Source organism: Hoplias malabaricus, chromosome 4 (genome assembly GCF_029633855.1).
Source record: "Hoplias malabaricus isolate fHopMal1 chromosome 4, fHopMal1.hap1, whole genome shotgun sequence".
In the NCBI taxonomy this organism is placed as follows: Eukaryota; Metazoa; Chordata; class Actinopteri; order Characiformes; family Erythrinidae; genus Hoplias; species Hoplias malabaricus.
Window position 1 is genome coordinate 31,952,459 of NC_089803.1, and position 19,729 is coordinate 31,972,187.

Genomic DNA, 19,729 nt, shown 5'->3' on the forward strand with positions numbered 1-19,729 from the left:
GCTGTTCACAAGGTCACCATACAGGCATTGTTTCACTGAACCTATGACATCCCTGGAAGAATTAACAGGTGTCCTAGACTTACCACAGACTTACCCCTCTCTCCAAGCTCAATTTACAGATCATTTAACCAGTCTTTTATTTAAAATCCACACTGGACTCCCTAGTGACTAAGGCCATACTCAACCCAACTGGCACCGTTAATGCATGCTCACTGCCACCAGATACATGTGGACACCACACTGTACAACCACAACTATACACACGCCTGCATTCCATCAATAACACGTAAATCCACAATGGAACCTAGAACCCACAGGTCAAAATATATTCGTACTTGCTCGTGCTGCCTCAAATTGACTTACACTTACTCCCCCCACCCCCAAATTTCTAATACTGTGAAATTCCAGCTTATGAGTGTGTGTGTGTGTGTGAGAGAGAGAGGGGGGGGAGGGAGAGAGAGAGAGAGAGAGAGAGAGAGAGAGAGAGAGAGAGAGAGATCACACCTTAGGCAAGACAAATGGGAGCTGTTTCCTGGTTCAATAAGTTCTCCTATTCAGTCACAAATGAATGGAACCCAATTCCATGAGGGATTTGGGAACAGTGCTGAGGCAGAGAAACATTATCATCTCTAATTTTTGTGTGGATGTCAGTATCTGCACTTCGGGAAAAAAAATCTCCCTATTCTCTTCACGTCTCTGTGAGTTGCTACTGTAGATTTCTGGCTGTTACTCTTCCACAATTCTCTTTTTTTCCAGACTGGTTTTTCCATGGACTTGTGATCAATATGCTTGTGACTGTATCTTTTGATGATGTCATCATTTTTATATCTATATCTATATCATATAAACATTTTGCACTTTTTACTGTTTGATAATGCCACCAGACCTTTACATTATTTTATACTTAATGACAATCTCATTTACATAGATAGCATAAAATGTCATTACATTAACATCAATAATATTTTCTCCTTTTAGATTTTTTTTATTTTTTTGGAGCTGAGAGATTTTGTCCTGACAGTCACTGCATTTCTCTCTTATACAGTAGACCTGGTTGTATACCTGCACTATGTGAAATAAGGTAAGTATATACATTGCCCTGAACAACTACTGACTGAAACAATGTCAAAAATATTTTATTCTGCTTTTGTTTTTTAGAGTCTACCTCTAGAGTCGACAGGCAAATATGATAAAAGAGGAAAAAAATCTGTGTGAAGATGAACTTTAAAATCTCTGCCATAGAGAGCACCATCCTTCTCCTAAGCACAGAGACAGTCTACTGTTCATAGTCTACTGTTGATGTCGAAACGATGAAGAATGTATTAAAAATCACAGACAACAACAGCAAAAGGTCACAATATGAACTCATGAGTACAGAATGTAGTGGGAGGGATCCACTACATGGACAGATAAAACACAAGGATGTCAAGATTAGTATGTACGGAAAATACTGATTCAATTTCTGTTAGCTCAACTCAGAAACATGGTGGACAAACTGTAGCTTTTATGACTATGTATAGTTTAAGGGCTACCTTTAGCTTTAACGTAATGTCATAAATAGCGCTCACATATAAAGGGATTTCCATGTAAAAAGGAGACAAAAAAGAAAACAAATTCTAAATGGGTCACATCTTGCCCATTAGCCACTTGTTCGTGTTTTCATCTTAGATAAAATAATCCATTGTCCTTGGACGTCTTAACACTTACCCTGTTCTATGAAATATAAACGTGTGCTTACAATGTAATCACAGAATTGCTTACAACAGTCATCTGTTTTGGTAAGAGATTAAGAGGATATTCCATATTAGACTTTATTGTAAGAGTAGAAGCTCTTCGGCATTGTTCCCACACTTGTGTGTGTATATGATGTGCAATAAAGCAGAAGGTGGATTTACTGAGGAAGGCTTTTTTGTGGAAATGGCTGAGAATACATTTGCATGATATTAGAGTTGGAGGCCATCTTGAGAGATCAAAAAAAGCCATATTGGATGGCATGCAGATAGAGTGAGATAATTATTTTAAGAGAGACTGAAGGACTGTCAGAGTGCTGTTATTTCCCTTCTGCTGGAATGAAAGGGTTTGGCTCTTTGCTATGCAAAGTAAATAAGAGATAATTCATGGATCAGTTTATTCAGGGAAGGAGCTTTATTTTGTCATGCATTGGACCAATTATTTCTCTGAGGTAATTGTGCATGGGTAGAAATGATGAAGAGAGGAAAATATTGGAGCTACTGATGTCAGCACACTCTGAGGGGTTTGTCGCTGATGTCCTCAAGGGCATAAGGGCAAAAAAAAAAAAAAAAGCAAAACAACATGTTGTACACAGGCGCTCGTTTAGCAAAGAGTTTAAAAATGCAGCAGATTTGGGGACAGAGCCTTGCTAAGGGCAAACTACTGCTTCATACAGCAGTGTTCAGCACAGTAGCATTAGAGTTGGTATAATTATTCCAGTCCTAGAACAAGGCAAACACAAGACAGCAATGGAATACAAAATCACAACAGTAATGGGATACAAAACAGTTGCGGGCACAAAACCCAAGTAATAAAAGGCCTGCACACACAGACAAAGTTAAAAGCCTAGAATTCATTCTCTTAGAGCTCTTATGACATGGGAGAGAGTGAGTGTGTGCTTATAGCCAATTCTGAAACGAGAGGGACTAAGAGTGCCATTTTATTCTTTTTTTGTACCCATCTTGAGTCTCTCTGTGCTCTGATGACTCACACAGTTGTACATTTAAGAACAGTCCAAGTCTCTGTCTGTCTCTCTCTCAGTGCACTGCTACAGACCTGATTGTACTCTCAATTTATCACACAAACACATAAGTGTCTTTAACCAATATCCTCTTCCTTCGCCAGTGCTGATTACTCGGTGAACAGAGAGCCCAGAGCATGAGCAGGGTCTCGTTTAGTATGCGCTGGCGTTTCCTGAGTGTTTCAAAGTGATAGGCAGCAGAGACAAGGCAATCCGGCTTTACAGATCACACACTCTTAGTAGGCACACCCCGAGCATGTGCAAGGCAAAATATGGCTCATCTGAGATTGTGAATCATGCATATGTAAAAACTCCAGCGCTATCAAAGACTGCCGCAGTGCTGCCTTCATGTCAAAGCATTTTGATATTGCTGTAGGTCCTCGTCCATCAAAAAATAACATAGAGGGCTGAATTGCTTTTACCAGGACATCAGTTACTGAAAGCCACTTACAACAGCCCAGAATCTGGTCACCAGCACTCACAATAAATGTTTTAAAGATCCTTGGTGTGACTTGGTAACTCCTTGCCACTGATGTTAAGAAGCACCTGCTGAGCTGTGGAGATAGGGAAGCAGGTGAGAGCAATGGATGGTATTATATCTCTTCCTATGATGCCTCCGTGCTCTCTCTCTTTGTGATTTAGTGGTCTTTTGTTGTTCTTTACAGATATTTGAATTGGTTATATCTATGCCTGTTTTCCACATTTTGTTTTGTGCATCTTTGTTCTGTTTGATATTCCCTGTGGTCACCCCCTCAAGTCTAATGCTGAGAGTTAGCTCTGGGGTCAAAGTGCTTGTTAGTGCGGCAAGTGTGGTACACCATTAAAGAGCCAATAAAATGGAAAACCTGCTGTCTTTTTTCAGCATATTCTCTGTTTTTGTTTCACTTTAGATTCAAATATGAATCCACATCATGTATAACATCCATAGAGAAGCATGAAATCTTAGGATGTTGTCACCATGCACAAGTCCAAGCATCAGTTGGAAGAGAGCCCCTCCTAGTATCAGGCTGTGGTGCAGTGGAACTGCATTGTTTGGACTGGTTTAGCTCTGTCCAATAACTAAGAGATGTCTTGCAGTGGTGTCTGTGGCTGAATGCAAACTGATACTTACAGCCATGTTTCAGTATCAATTGTTAAATGTTCCCAGAAGAGCAGAACTGTTACTGCAGAGAGAGGTTAAAAAACCAGCAGAAGCCATCCAATGACAGATTCCCCATTCAACTCCTAAAGACAGCTTGTTGTTTTATATGGACACCGAGGCAGTGCTGCTGTTTATGGCTGAGTGGCCGTCCCTTTCAACAGACTCACTCTTCTTTTAATTTCATTCTGATGAAAGAGCCAAGAACAATACACACTAATAATTTAATTGCAATGTGTCATGGAGCACTTATACATGTGTTTTTTTGGTCTTTACGTGAAATTCAATATAATTCCTATTACTAATAGTTTTTTGTCGTATTCACTGAGTGTGAGTTAATGGCTGTATGTTGCAGCTTGCATACAATTTCAAGTGTTTCTAAATTACAAGGTGAGTTCATCATGGAATTATTCCAGTAATTATAATAATCATTTTCTCTCCCTTTTCCTTTAGAGCCTTCATTGTATTTCAGATAATCGTGTTAATTATGCATGTATAATTGCACATTATCAGCAAAAAACCTGCATGCATAAGAAATAGTGGGCCATATTCTGGAGTTTTAAAGGAGTAGCTCCTTTAGAGATACATGAAGAGAGATACATTCTCCATCTCTCTCTCTCTCTCTCTCTCTCTCTCTCTCTCTCTCTCTCTCTCATAAATCTGTTCATCTGCATTTTGACCATGTGTTTATTTTTTTATTTGATCAAAGATCCCGACTTAATTGTTTATAAAGTCTGAGAAGTTCATCACATTTTATCACTAATTGGTAGCTCCAGAATTAGCATTTACATTTTAATATGGAACCAGGTCATAATGGGTGCGTGAATTAGAATTGTGTGTAGCCTGCTGCCTGCACAAACACTACCTTATGCTTCTGTTGTCTCTGCATATGTAACTACAGGAAGAAACATTCTGATTATGTCACTAAACGGAAACTCCATAAAGTGTGGCATAGAGGGTGTGTTTTTAGGGATGTGCCGAATACCATTTTTAGGGCATTAGAGCTTAGGCTGCATAATTCTGCGAATATTCGGTGTGCGTGTTGTGGGGGTGTTTGTCGTTCAGAAAATATGCGTCCAATGCCTGCTTTAAAATTCAGAGTCTGTGCTGCAGCTCCCTCTAACTCGCACATACACTGTGTGGTTAAGGGCGCAAATTACATGAATTAATCACATTTACCACATTTATCAAAACAAGAGCAAAGAGAAACTAGGCAATGCCTGGTTTAGCCGGACCACCATTATCCATACAGCCATTGTCACAGAGGTGTTTCTGACATTTCAAAAACAGGAAAATCCAAAATACCCATGTCATTGGAAGGTCTGGAGGAGCTTTGGTGCTTCATATCAATATCTTTGTTTACAATAATAACAAACTATAAAAACAGTTTCACTTGTCAGTTGCTGACAGTGTGTGTATGATCATGGAAAGCCTGTTATTTTCTGTTCATACAAAACTGAAGCACCGTGTTGAGATGACATTAAAGCAACTCGTTACCAGAAAACAACAAGATAACCTTTTAACATTTAAGTTTTTGAACATTTCTAAAATCAAGCACTTTAACATTTTATCAACCAAGTAATCTACACTTGATAAAGGAACACGGTATCGCTGGAACTAGATATTTATTACTGACTTACATTTCTATAAGGGTCCGACTGATAAAACAGTGCTGTAACTAATTCACAGCCTCGTTTATTTTGAGTAACACCTCGCTCTGGTGTTCTGGCTTTAATTATCCAGAGATTTTGCCTGTTTTCTTGTAAAGTTAAACAAAAACTGTGCAGATATAATTTACTTGTAAGTAACGGTGAGATGTGTCCATGTATTCGTGTCGTTCTGTTTGTTAAATATACAGTAGAAAACAAAAGGCTGTGTCACAGAAAAATTCTCCAAACAAAGAAGAGACTATCATAAATATTACCTCAACAACGTTCAACACATTTCTGTTCGAGGCTCCAGTAAAACACTGAGCTGCACCGCGGTGGATGGAGGACCTACAGCGCTGAAGTGCTCAACTATCTGACCTCTTGAACACCTGAGCATGCATTTTTAAGGTCCCAAAAAGAGTACTAGTCCAAGGGAAAAGAGGACCTCTGGTCACAGCCGAAGTGTTCCAAATTTAGTTCAGTAACTGGAATGTGAAATATGGCTGAACTAACAACAGGCGGTGTAGTGGTGCCACCTTAAGTTTTCTCTGTATAATACTGCTGAATTAACATGTTCCTACTCGCGCATGTGCATTTCAACATTAGGGGTCAATCAATCAGTCAGTAAGCGCATATGACTCTTCTAGGCCAGTCTCACAAAAAAACAAACAAACAAACAAACGAATATCCGAATCTCAAAATAAAAAAAAACGAATACCTACCCAAGAACAAATATCTGAACTGACGAATATTTGGGGCTAGCCCCAGAGAATTGATTTTTCTTCTATCTTTTATTTAATTATTTTTTAAACGCAGTTCACTCAGAATGATCTGATCTGAAATGGTTCACTGTAGAGAAACATATGAAATTTCTTTACAGTGTTAGTGTTAGGAAACATGGGGTGTGACAGTCACATTACATAGTATTGTTTTAGTGTCTGCACTAAACCAGTAAACCAATCCTGGTCTTCAGGTGTTACATCATTGATATTTAATTGTGACAATTCTAAAATAGTGATACATTTACTTGTTTGGCAGCCTCTCTTATCCAGAGTGACTTATTATTTTAATCATGTTGCAGAGGTAGACAAATGAAGTGTAAGGACTCTTATTGAGTTGGTGTGTTTGCTCAGGCTGGGGATTGAACCCCAGTTTCAGTGGTGTTAACAAATGTGATATGCCAAGCACAATTTTAATACATTAAACAAATATGTGGAATTCCTCATTAAGTCCTTACAGAGTTCAGAGTTCTATTTAATGAAATCCAAATAACATTACACAAAAACTACAGTCACACAGTGTTTCAGATTGAATCTACAGTGCTTAATCCAACATAACTACAGTAAATTAGTCCATCGTTCAGGACACTCATCAGAATCATGGAAAGAAATAAGGTAAATGTGTTTTTATTGTCTTTGCTGTAAATCTTCTCTTATGTTATAGTGGTGTGGAAATGGTGTGTAATCAAGGAGCGTGTGAAATCAAGCATAATCATATTTCTAGCACATTTAAGCAAACAGCAGTGGTGAGAATGAAGCATGGGAATGGGAATTTGTGCTGTGTAATAAATTACATGCAGCAAAACAAATCTTCTCTGTTGTGAAATTCACTGCAGCTAGAGAAGGGTGTTTAGATGTCGAATTAGTGTGGCATTTTCTGAGGAGGTAAATGAAGAAAAGAGCGTCCTGTCTCCTCTGTCCATTCAGCAGGATATCCAGCAGTGCCTCCTCACTGCCCACTGTGAGGATGGAAATTGCACATCGATCTGTGGAGTCACTACACTGCCTCTCAGCACAGACTCAGATTAGATACACATGGATGAGACTCCACACTGCCTCACACTTCGTTCCTTTTTTTGGTTTTACTGGATTTGTTGTAACTAGAACGGCTTAAAAAAGATTCTTAGGAAAAATTTTGCAAAGGAATTGAGAACATGAAGAAAGTTTGGAAATGAGTGTAAAGAACCCATGATTTAATAGCTTGCAGCAGTAGACCCCTACTGCCAAATATGCAGGACTGCAGGCCCGCTGATTCTGAACTCCATATGAACCAAATGTAGCCTACAAATTGAAAATGTTCATTTGGCTCACATCAGAGAATAGATGTAGCATATTTCTGTCAAAGTTGTGGCTCTGCTGACCACAAAAAGGATTTGAACCAAAACTAGCCACAAAAGTACTGGGTTTGGCTGCTGTCCACATGTGGCCCTAACATGATGTTAATTTGAAACATCGTATGGCAAGTGGGCTGAATAAAATGAGCTGACCAACAATAATTTTTTTTAATAGTTGGCAGATCTGACAAGATTTACAAACTGTATCAAAACTATAATTAATCCTTATGAGAAATATTAGCACATTTGTTTGTGAGCTTTCACAAAAATACAGTACCAATCAAATGGTTGGAAATATCTTCTCATTGGTAGAATAGGGACATTCACTATATAGAAATGTATAGATCTGTATAGATCTCAAACACATTAAGAACATGAGCAGTTCTACAAATTGACTCTTGATGAGGCCACAGCTGTTCACTGAAAACCATTCGAGGTGACAACCTCATGAAACTGATTGAGAGAACACCAAGAGTCATACACCAAAGCTGTCATCAAAGCAAAAGGAGGCTACTTTGAAGAGTCTAAAGTATAAAACATTTTCTGGTTTGTTTAACAGTTTTTTGTTGACTACATAAAATTCCATATGTGTTCCTTCATAGTTTTAATGTTTTCCATATTCATTTACAATGTAGAAAATAATAATAAAAAAAAAAAACAAAGAAAAACCATTGAATGAAAAGATGTTCAAACTTTTGACTGGTACTATACATTTACAGTATGTGGAAAATGGCCCAAAGCAAAGCAACCCCTCCCTGAGTGGGTGTGTCCAAACATTTGACTGGTACTGTATATCACCAGAAATGAAAAAACACTCTAAAAACATTCACTTAATTGTGTTGAATGGATTATAAATACTACACCAAGTAATGCTTGGTCAACACGTTTTACAAATACTTATGCCCAGTGCAAAACTATGAATGAGAATCAAAAGGTGATTTCCACACATTTTCTGCATAATTCAATTGCTGAGTTAGTTGTTGAGTGGCCTGATGTGAATGATGTCCTGTAGAGAAATGGACTCACAGCCATTTCAGAAATGTAGCTTTTAGAGGCAAACTTCAGATATCTGCTTCTTTTCATTTCTAGCATTTCACATCAAACCACTCTGAATAACTTAACTACATAATGTGCAATTTGCATTGAAGAAGGAGAAGGACATGCAGCGCTTGGGTAGAAAATGCTCTTTATTGAACAGCAATGCCTTGACATCTTTTGAACTGCTTTTATAAATGCAATAGCTCACCCAACCCAGCACCAAATACACACACACACCGTAACGAGGCAAGACAACTGTTTAGGGAAGGAGGTATGAAGTTGTCCACCACCCACCCCAACACACCCACAACAATTTCTCATTTCTCATTTTCTGGAGGTGCTGGACAACAGAGCCCATAGCGCTGCAAACAAGAATTATGGAGAAATGGTAAAGAAATTATAGAATTATGGAAGACAGAATTTAATGGCTCTTCTGAAATCATTCTACAGGTCCCTCCATGCAAAATATCCTCTGTTAACCAACTGGTTCTGGAAATGGGGAAACAGATTCTCCCCATTCTCTTCGGTACTGTAAATCCTCATAAGATGTGCTGAATTTATTGTCTGTGTTAGTTGTAATGTGGCCAGCCCATAAAAAAAGCCTGATGAGGGTGTCAGTGCTCATGTGCACCAATTTTACAGCCCTGTTTTTTTTCTCCTAGTTTTCTAAGTCAGCATGACCTCTTTCGAATACTTACGGTGCATGGGAGACATTTAACAAGTGTCCTGATGTAGGCTAAAAGTCATTCTTCCAAACACACGAGCATACATGTATAGAACACAGGAGGAGGCCTGACAGGTGCCGTGTTCTCAGTCCTCTCATTATGAGGCTGTCCAAGCTGACTTACTGCCCATAAACATGTGACATTTCATCAGGAAAGTGCCTGAAGCAAAGCCCTGGCCCAGGCCCTGTTGATAATAGGTCTCTAAGGCTCTGCTGTTGATGCCTTAAGGAGCCCCTTATACCAGCCACTGTGGCTCTGTCACTGCTCTGACAAGAAGGAAGCCACACTGTCCCATCTACCTGAATATAAATAAACCACAGACAGATATGTTTATTTCAGTATTAATAATTCCAACGCTGACATGTCAAATGACAAAGTAGTATCCATAATTTTGGCTTATCAATTGGTTTTGCAAATTGCAGTTTATCAACTCTTTAAAAGTTATACATTTACAAACTCTAGTCTACGTGTTCCTCTGCACAGATTCTTATCCCCATTTCACCCTGCTCTTTAATGATCAGGACCCCCACAGGACCACCACAGAACAGGAACGACTGTTACAATAGTAATCATATCCCCTCTGATTATTCAGCCTTTTTTTTAAACACATCCAACATCACACAAATCTGCGCTAGTTCCAATTAGCCTTGCCTGAACATGCTTGGGGTGGCAAGCCAGATTTATCTTGTTTGATAGTATATTTGGAATAGTATATATGGAAAAATGAAAAGCTTTCACCCATTCACCAAATAGTCATAAATTAGAAATACTGAAGTAGCATTATTAATAATGTTATCAAGGGCAGTGATAATATATAATTTTCTATAATATTCTCTACCAAACAAGGAGTGAAAATCTCCCCAGCACCATTTATGATTTTTCACATTTCCTGGAGTGGAATCAATGAGCAAGAGAGCATACAGAATGTAATTGCACATAACAAAAACAATGTCCTAATATTTGAAAAATATATTTGCTATGTGCATTGTTTTTGTTCACTGCAAAATGCTAATTCTCCTCTTTTCAATAAAGCCTCTGTGTATTAAAAGCTCTTAGTCCATGCCTCTGTCACAGTCAGTGTGACAATTGGGATTTGTAGTCTAACACAGCTAGCTGATTCTCATTACTTTGACACTGGTAATCTGCTCTTGCTCAGTCTAGAGGCGGCCTAACGGGATTACTTCACATTACCGGCACAATCCCAACAAATTATCAGCCAAAGACAGGCTAGCAGATAAGTAGACTGGGTTCTGTGAGGTCTTAGAACATGGAGAAAATTATTTTGCTCATTTTTGGCCCAGTTCAGACCATGTAACTGGAGTTTAGGAATGTATACTACCACAAATAATAATCAAGCCAAATTTCTAGACTCTCAGAGATGCTCACAGACACCAAAATTTACCAAGAACCTATTTTGCCCTCTAAATATTGCCTAGATTTTCATTGTTTTGTCTTTATGGAATAACTGTTTTTGTTATGGAAATAAGAGATACAACTAACCAAATTGTTAGGTCTAGTTTGTAAAAATTCTAAGTGTAGGACAGTCTATAATAAGTGTTGTGATTTTCAAGACAATTCATTTCATATCTGAAAGACAATCAATTATTTGTAAATTGTGGCAAAGAAAGAAAAGCAATTCTGAAAGACAGCACACCACCAAACAGGCAAATTTTTCCACTCTGTTTGGAATGGTATGGGTAGAGAAAATCGAAGGTGAAGTTCCTTTTCTAAGCATGTATATGGTAATTTGTTGTAATTGTTTTCTGGCCATTAAACAGTACCTTTACATTTTTTTGCAATGGTCAGTGTATTACTGTTGTGATGTGGTCCATTCCCTTCTTTATGGTTTGTAGTTTTGAAATCAAGGAGGCAGGAGAAACTGCTCTACTGTATAATAATATAACTGTATAGCAACACAAGCAGAAACACATTTTCAAGAAGTGCCTCTGAATGAACATATTTATACCATTCAAGCATGCAAAGACTGTTTAAACAGCTAGACACTTTAGCCTCATTAAATGCCTTCATCATCAAAAGAAATGAGAATATTGCTCTATTCCTGCTCCATAGTTAATCTAAAGTCAGGTGGCCGCTAACTGCATGAAAGTAAACTCAGAGAGAAAGTGTTACAAAACTAACCAACCCGAGTTACAAAGGAGTTTCTGTGGTAAATCCAACACGGAATAAAAAGATACAGACAAGTTAAACTTCAGCCATGTACAACCTTCATTTTCTCCTCAAACATACTGTTCCATCTTAAAAGACGGGGTGCTTATGAATGTAAACAAACCATTGTAGATATTACCTTTACATCCAGAGGCCATTGAATCATGCTGGAGAGATGGGTGTATGCACCACATCCTTCTTAATGAATAAAAATAAGGAGAACAGCAATAACACGTTAATTGTTCAAAAGCTGTAACATTTTCTGATTGGCTGAGGGTTTATGGCAGAGATACCCCATCCCCTGCTACATTATGTGACCCACAACCAGATATGTATATAATAATTTGCCCCCAATGGAAAAAAAGTTTTCTGACCCTGCTCCAGATTTATGGAGTATATAAGATTTTATGGATTAAAGACCAGGAAACCCACTTTTGACAGACATTTTTGAGTGAGCAGTTGGTGCTTGCTGGCTTATACAGAATAGGCTAACAAGGATTCAACATTATACAGCCCTAAAAATGATTATTTTAATGTGCAATCATTGTTTGTTTGTTTATTTAATGAATTTGGACACACTAGAGAAGCTGCATATGAGCTAAAATCTCCATGCTCAGGGACAGTCATGATCTAGAAAACTTGGGGTGTAGACTTGTTGAACTATGGAGTTATTACGTTTCGGAGAGATAAACCTCCACCTAAAATATTTATTATATTTTAGAGTGTTGTTCATGGCAGAATTAAATCAAATGTTCACAGAAAATTGCAACATCTAGTGTCCAATCTGTACATAAAAATAGGCTGTTAATGTCACAAAGTTGGTCAAACTCCCTATTAATACCATATTAACAGAAATGTGGTATGTAAAATGTCCACATATTTTTAGATAGATTTTGTAGATAAAATTTATGCTGAAAAACATATATCACATCTGACATCATTCCCCTCTCAAGGAGCTGTATGATGTATTTGTGAGTATGTTGTGTATTGTCGTTAAAAATCTCAATCCTGTCAAATAAATGAGGCTGACAATATAATGCACACTGAATAATACAAAATATTACATAATATGACAATGCATTTTTAAAGAACATCCCCTTGTTTCTAAACACAGTGTCAGTGATGGATATACAGTGTAAAAAATAGTAATAAAAACGTAGAGAGTAGGAGAATAGGCAAGAGTAGTGTTTCACCTTCTCGCGCTTCTGAACTTTGGCCCTGACGGATTCCATATTCTTTGACCTGAAAATAACACTGACCTCACATTGTAGCTAACTTGGCTGCAAACTAGAGGTGACAGTGAAAAGAGCCCCCTATTGAACCCTACACTCAGACCCACAGTACAGTAAAACAGAGCCTCACTGAGGGAGGGTGAGGAAAGGGCCAGTGTGTAAGGTCAGGAGGTCAGAGATGATTTAGTAAACCTGCCACTGCTCATTTCTGTCATAAAATACTGCCAGCAAACAGCACATAAACAAAAACACACACAAACAGAGAGAAATTCAGCTGTAGCATTTACCAAAGAGAATGATTAATGTAGTAACAACCAGAAAATGAGCCTTTATGACATTATGAGATTAAATAATAGAGAAGCTAGGATTTTGACATGAATATCAAATTTCAAATGTAGACATTTATTTTATTTTAATTGTCTTTCTTTGTGCAGAAACAGATATTATTATTATTATTATTATGTTGAAAACAACATGAATGTAACTGATCTTAGTAAATCTTAGGGCCATCTAAATGTACTATCTAAACTGTTCATAGCCTTTACTATAATTTATGTAACATTGTAGATCTAAAGCAACAACTGACGTGTGATAAGTCAAATGTCACAGAACTAATTCAGGTTGGTCATAGTGTTAACACATTGTATATGTTTACATTTTAGATGAATATCTCTCCGTTATTGTATAATTATTTTTAAATATTATTTTACAGTTCCATTCTTATGTTCTGTTGTAAATAATTGTTTTATTTGACCAATAGACTAAATTTAAATGGCCAATAGCCTACAATCTGAGGACCACAGATGACATTATTAACCATTTTCTATCCTCCATTTATCCCTTAGAATTGAACATGCTGTTTTTATTAGAGTCTTCAAGTCTGATCTCTGTTTGAGCTAAAAAAAATACCTTATACATTTTGTGTGGTGGGGCTAAACTTTTTATTATTCACGACTGGGAGTGAATGGAATGTTGAGACATTTTAAGTGTTAAAGTCCCTTTGGTTGTCAGTTTTACCAATAACATCTCATATTTGTTTAACCAAAATATAGGCACTGAACTGGTGACAAACTGATGACCAAGCTGTGCCCGTGCTTTTCTGCATGCACGTGAAGGAAACCTCCACCTCTGAACCTCCAGTTTCTAAACTTCAGATCATCCTGAGATAGACTGAGATCATCCAGCTGTACTCATACTTGGTCCCGTGTATGTGTAAATAAACTCCAGTCAACGCCGAACTCCAGTCTCCTGACTCTTCAATGCCAAATTTCTAACAGTTGGTGCCGTGACCCGGATGGCATACTGAATCCTTCTTGGTGAGTAATGCCATCACGAACTAAAGAGAAATTCTGGCAGAACCTTCTCCTATGCAGACTAGGATATAAGGAATAAGAGTCAGTAAAATTATTCTGAAATTGTAACTGTGTTGTTACTGTTATCCCCTCAGGTGAGGGAAGACCAGTAGTTTGTAACTGTTCTTACTGTTATCCCCTCTATATGAGGGAAGACTGGTATTTTATAAGTATTTAGATTTTCTGATCAAAAGAGGCCTGTTTGTGTTTCGTCGAAACACTGGCGTGTCACTGGTAAAAACCTAGCGTTTTGTGGCTGTTTTATATTCTTTGATCAAGAAAGATCTGTTTGTGTTTATTGAAACACTAGTGTGCCACTGGTAAAAACTTACAGTTTGGTGGCTGTTCTCATATACTTTGATTGGAGGAAAACAGTACTTACAGTTACTGTTAGCTACTGAGGGAAACTTTTGTTTTGTTTATTTTGTTTGTTTGTTTGCTTGTTTTGTTGTGTTGCCTCACGATGACTTCAAATGGCCAAAATGCTCATAAATATTGTAAAGTCTCCTGGAAGCCTATTAACTATAGAAATAGCACATTAGTTAAGGGGGGGACTGAAATTCCTCAGTGGACTGAACTAGATTTTGAAAAGGTAATAGACAGCATAATCAATAAGCACATCAATGAGCAAAAGAGCAGTCAGTACTTTTTATCTAAAGGCTTTTCTGCAGACACAGAATGGAATCTTGAAGAATGTAGATCAGCTTTAGGATATGGTATCAAACATGACTCTGCTAAAGAGTGCCTTTATGTCATTAAACAGTACTGGAAGTACAAACTGAAGTCCATGGAACATAAGCTAGGAGAATCTGAGGAGAAGATCTCTGAACTAGCTAATGAGTGTAAAAAGCATAAACAAGCTGCTATTAATACACAGAAAACCTGTGAAAAACTTCAGAGATCACTGAAATCCCTTGAACTGAAAAATGCCAAATGTAAAAGTCAGTCTTGTCCTTCACCAATAGGCCACCTACAAAAGAAGTCTTGTTACTCAGATTTAAATCCTCCAGCAACTGGCAGATTGTATCCACAACTGGTTGCAACCAGCATGTGTGAAGATAGTAACTATTCTGATGGCAGTGACCATTCATCTTCTGAGGAGGACTCTGAGCATGGGCTAAGTACTAGCCATGGTAAAGTGATTGTCAGAAGGAAAGCTGAAATGAGGCCAGTTACAATCACATCCACTGAGGTACTTCACAAGAGAGGTGAAGTTAATAAAACCAGGCTAGACATTGGCCATGTTCCTTTAGATGCAGCAACCCTGGACAACCTGTCCAAGGAGTTTAAACCTCCAAAGAATATGGGTCTTGAATTTATAGATCTCATGCAGAAAAGCACGGGCACAGCTTGGTCATCAGTTTGTCACCAGTCCAATCTGTTTCCAATCCAGTCTGTTTCCAATCCAGTCCAGTCTGTTTCCAATCCAGTCTGACACCAAATATTTTAGGAAGACCTTATATACATTGGAGTAGTGGGGGAAGGGAATTGGAGGAAGATGAGGAGTGAGAGGAGGGGTATGTAGAATGAGGGTGATGAAGAACATGTAAGACAGAGGAAGGGAGGAAAAGGTGATAGAAAATGGAAATCAGGGGAGGGATAGGAGGAAGAATAGGGGTGAGAGGAGGGGTAGGTGTGATGAGGGTGATGGTCAAGGAAATAAGGAACATGATGAGACATGAAACTATGATAGTTTCTCTCACTATTTAGAAGTTATTTTCAAAAAGGAAATCTAATACATTGAAATGTATCTCTATATATTATATATGTTATAATTTGAGTAAAAACCCATTGTCAGCTGACAATGTGAAACATTATTTGGCTGATACTATCCAGCTGAATGTAGATTTAGCTGTCTCAGTTAACAATAAACCAAACACAAATAAACCTTAAAATTAAAAGGATGACGTCAAAAAAAATGACTATTGTGTTGTTCTCTTTTATTGTCCTGTGGATTAACCAAGCAACAACAAACACTCAGCGCCACAATGCCGCTCTGCATAAATTTTTGTTGTAGGTTTTAATCCACCATCAGTGGACACCCTCAAAACCCAGAGAGCTAAGCTAAATAAAATACTCACTCCTCATAGACTGCACAAAAAAATCAGCTTTCTATTCCAGCTTAAACTGTGCAGCAGGTACATGACTTCAAAAGCTGACTTCAGCCTCATGAGGCTTTGAAAAGTGAGTAATGTATTTTACACAGACCTGTTACTGTTGTGCCTCTGTTGGTTTTAGATTTAAAGCAACATCAAGAAACACAAATAAATTTGAATAAGAAGCTGCTGAAAAAGAAGCTGTGTAGGTCTTGTCCTAAAAGCAAGCAGTGCTTTGTGAGCCGTTTTTCAAATATTTGCTATTTTCTTCCTCATGAAAAACAACTTTTGGGACATGATACATGTTCCTCGGGATTTATCAGTTGAAATGTTTCTGAGAGACTCAAACAACACAAACCACACGCTTTATTAGGACATCTAATAGAGATCCCAGTGTATAAAATCACTTCCTGCCCTCCATCTGCATTTCATGCATTTATGTGACGTCATCTGCAAACAACTCATTTCGAGACTACTAACTGATTGAAAGAAAACACAGAGTGAAAGTGCTACAAAACTTACCAACTCAAGTTACAAACGGGTTTCTGTGGTAATTCAAACAGTTAATAAAATCTTACAGGTGAGTTAAACTTCAGCAACGAACAACCTTCATTTTTGTCTTCAAACATAGCGTTCTGCCTTAAAAGACACTAAGCTTCTGAATGTAAACACCAGAGAGAACTGCAGTTCCCCTCAATGGTGGAAATTCCCATTAAGTCATAGTTTGAATCACCTGAAAATTCAGACTTTTGCTCAGGCACGCTCACAGCACATGGGTCAGACATGGAGGATTAATCTGATTTGAGCACATACTGGGTGGATGGTTTTATCTGGCTCTTTCTCTTCAGAGCAGTGGTGCAGTGTATTGGATCAGAGCAGTAGTGTGGTGTATCAAATCAGAGCAGCAGGGCTGTCTGGGCTCAGAGCAGTAGAGCAGTGTATCAGACCAGATCAGTAGAGCAGTTTATCGGACGAGAGCAGTAGAGCAATGTATTTGATCAGAGCAGTCGTGCAGTGGACTGAATCAGATCAGTAGGAGTATCGGATCAGAGCAGTAGTGCAGTGTATTGGATCAGAACAGTAGTGTGATGTATCAGATCAGAGAAGCAGTGCTGTGTATTGAATCAGAGGAGTGTGTTGGATCAGAGCAGTAGCTCATTGTATTGAATCAGAGCAGGACAGCAGTGTATCGGATCAGAGCAGTAGTGAGGTGTATCGGATCGGAGCAGTAGAGCAGTGTATCGGATCAGAGCAGTAGAGCAGTGTATCGGATCAGAGCAGTGTGAGTATCAGATCAGAGCAGTAGAGCAGTGTATCGGATCAGAGCAGTGTGAGTATCAGATCAGAGCAGAAGTGCAGTGTATAGAATCAGAGCAGTATGAGTATCGGATCAAAGCAGTAGTGCGGTGTATCGAATCAGTATGGGAGGCCGTCTAGGGCAAATACACTGAAACACTTGCGCACTACACTGAAACACTTGCGCACTACATTGAAACACTTGCACAACACACCAAAACACTTGCGCACTACATTGAAACACTTGCGCACTACATTGAAACATTTGCTCACTACATTGAAACACTTGCGCACTACACTGAAACACTTGCACGCACTACATTGAAACACTTGCGCACACTACACTGAAACACTTGCACGCACTACATTGAAACACTTGCGCACACTACACTGAAACACTTGCGCACACTACACTGAAACACTTGCGCACACTACATTGAAACACTTGCGCACACTACACTGAAACACTTGCGCACATTACACTGAAACACTTGCGCACACTACACTGAAACACTTGCACAGTACACACTGAAACATTTGCACTACACTTCACATACACTTGTATATATATTAAACATGACGTGTGTGTGTGTGTGTGTGTGTGTGTGTGTGTGAGAGAGAGAGAGAGAGAGAAGATGCACTCAGCTGTGTAGCACAGGGTACAATCTTTTATAACTAATTCCTGTGCTCTGTGTCTTTTCAGAGATGAACAAACATTTGTTCTTATTATTTTTTATTAGTCTTTTCATATTTGATCAGCCATTGCGTATTTCTGGTAACAGTGAGGATATCCGTAATTTTTTGCCTGATGTCCTGCGTTGTGTGGAATCCATACAAGATGACCCGCTACACAGACACTACACTGAACTGGAGCACCACACAAGAACCATTCAGTCCATCATACGTGTAGTTGGGCGCAGAGAAGGGCCTGTGGTGAGAGAATGCACGACTCTTTTGGAGTCTTTATATCAGTGTCTAATTCTCATTTTACAACAATCTCCGGGCCAAAGACATCAAGGCAACAATATTCTCATAATTCCTCCAACAACTTCCAGTGGCACGTCCGGTCGCCCACGGTATGATTTAACAGCAGACCAGATTATCCACTGCCTAAATCTGGGATTTAATTGGCAAAGAATCGCTTACATTTTTGGAATTGATCGACAAGTGTGCAAGTGTCTCAGTGTGTAGTGCGCAAGTGTTTCAATGTGTCATGTGCAAGTGTTTCAGTGTAGTGTGCGCAAGTGTTTCAATGTAGTATGCGCAAGTGTTTCAGTGTAGTGTGCGCAAGTGTTTCAATGTAGTGTGCGCAAGTGTTTCAATGTAGTGTGCGCAAGTGTTTCAATGTAGTGTGCACAAGTGTTTCAATGTAGTGTGCGCAAGTGTTTCAATGTAGTGTGCGCAAGTGTTTCAATGTAGTGTGCGCAAGTGTTTCAGTGTGTAGTGTGCAAGTGTTTCAGTGTATTTGCCCTAGACGGCCTCCCATAAATCAGAGCAGTTATCTACATCACTTCCTGCACTCTTTCCGCGCTCAGATTAAATTGCACACAGAGTGTGAGAAGTACGTCTGAGCTGATGGGTGATTGCTTATGGATTAAGTTCATGTATGTATCACTTTTGCCTAATACTGTAGCTGAATTGAATAATACGTATTTGCTTTCCTGGTGTTTTCTGGTTGTTTTTCACCCTGTTGTTAACGTATTTTAGCTGAGGTAGATAACTGTTAAGTCATTGCTAACTGTAGCGACTAGTCAAGCGTCTGTTTTTATGAAGCTGAAGTTGTTTATTCGAATATTAAGTTCCACCTTAAATGGTGCAGCAGTAATACCAGGCGCATAATCATCTGCCGAGGGCTTAGAGTGGAAACTGTCGTACTGTTTAAGGTGGATCTAGAAAGTTGAAGCTTACAGGGAAAGAATGAGCTAGCTTTAGACAAGCGGTCTGTTTAAACAACACGTTCTCCTCCGTTTTGAGACTTTGTGAGATGAAGCTGAAACTTTGCTGCCTGAGAGAAGACGAAGTTGACTTTAGCTTTTTAACATAAAGCTGAGTTCAGTTAGCTAAAGTTGTCCAAATGGACGCTAAGAGCTTAGCATAAGCTACTTACTGTCTACAACTGAAGTCAAGCCAGCCTCCACTTGGAAAAGCTTGGTCAAGCCAGCCCCCACTTAG

The 19,729-nt window shown here is 38.7% G+C and overlaps 1 protein-coding gene across 1 annotated transcript in view; it reads left to right on the forward strand.

The window, feature by feature from the left end:
- Positions 1 to 19,035: 19,035 nt before the first annotated feature.
- Positions 19,036 to 19,729, forward strand: part of pot1 (protection of telomeres 1 homolog) — a 43,668-nt gene continuing 42,974 nt past the window's right edge. The window contains exon 1 of the mRNA XM_066669023.1: positions 19,036 to 19,161. The gene's annotated coding sequence lies outside the window, so the exon portion shown is untranslated. The remainder of the gene's footprint in view (positions 19,162 to 19,729) is intronic.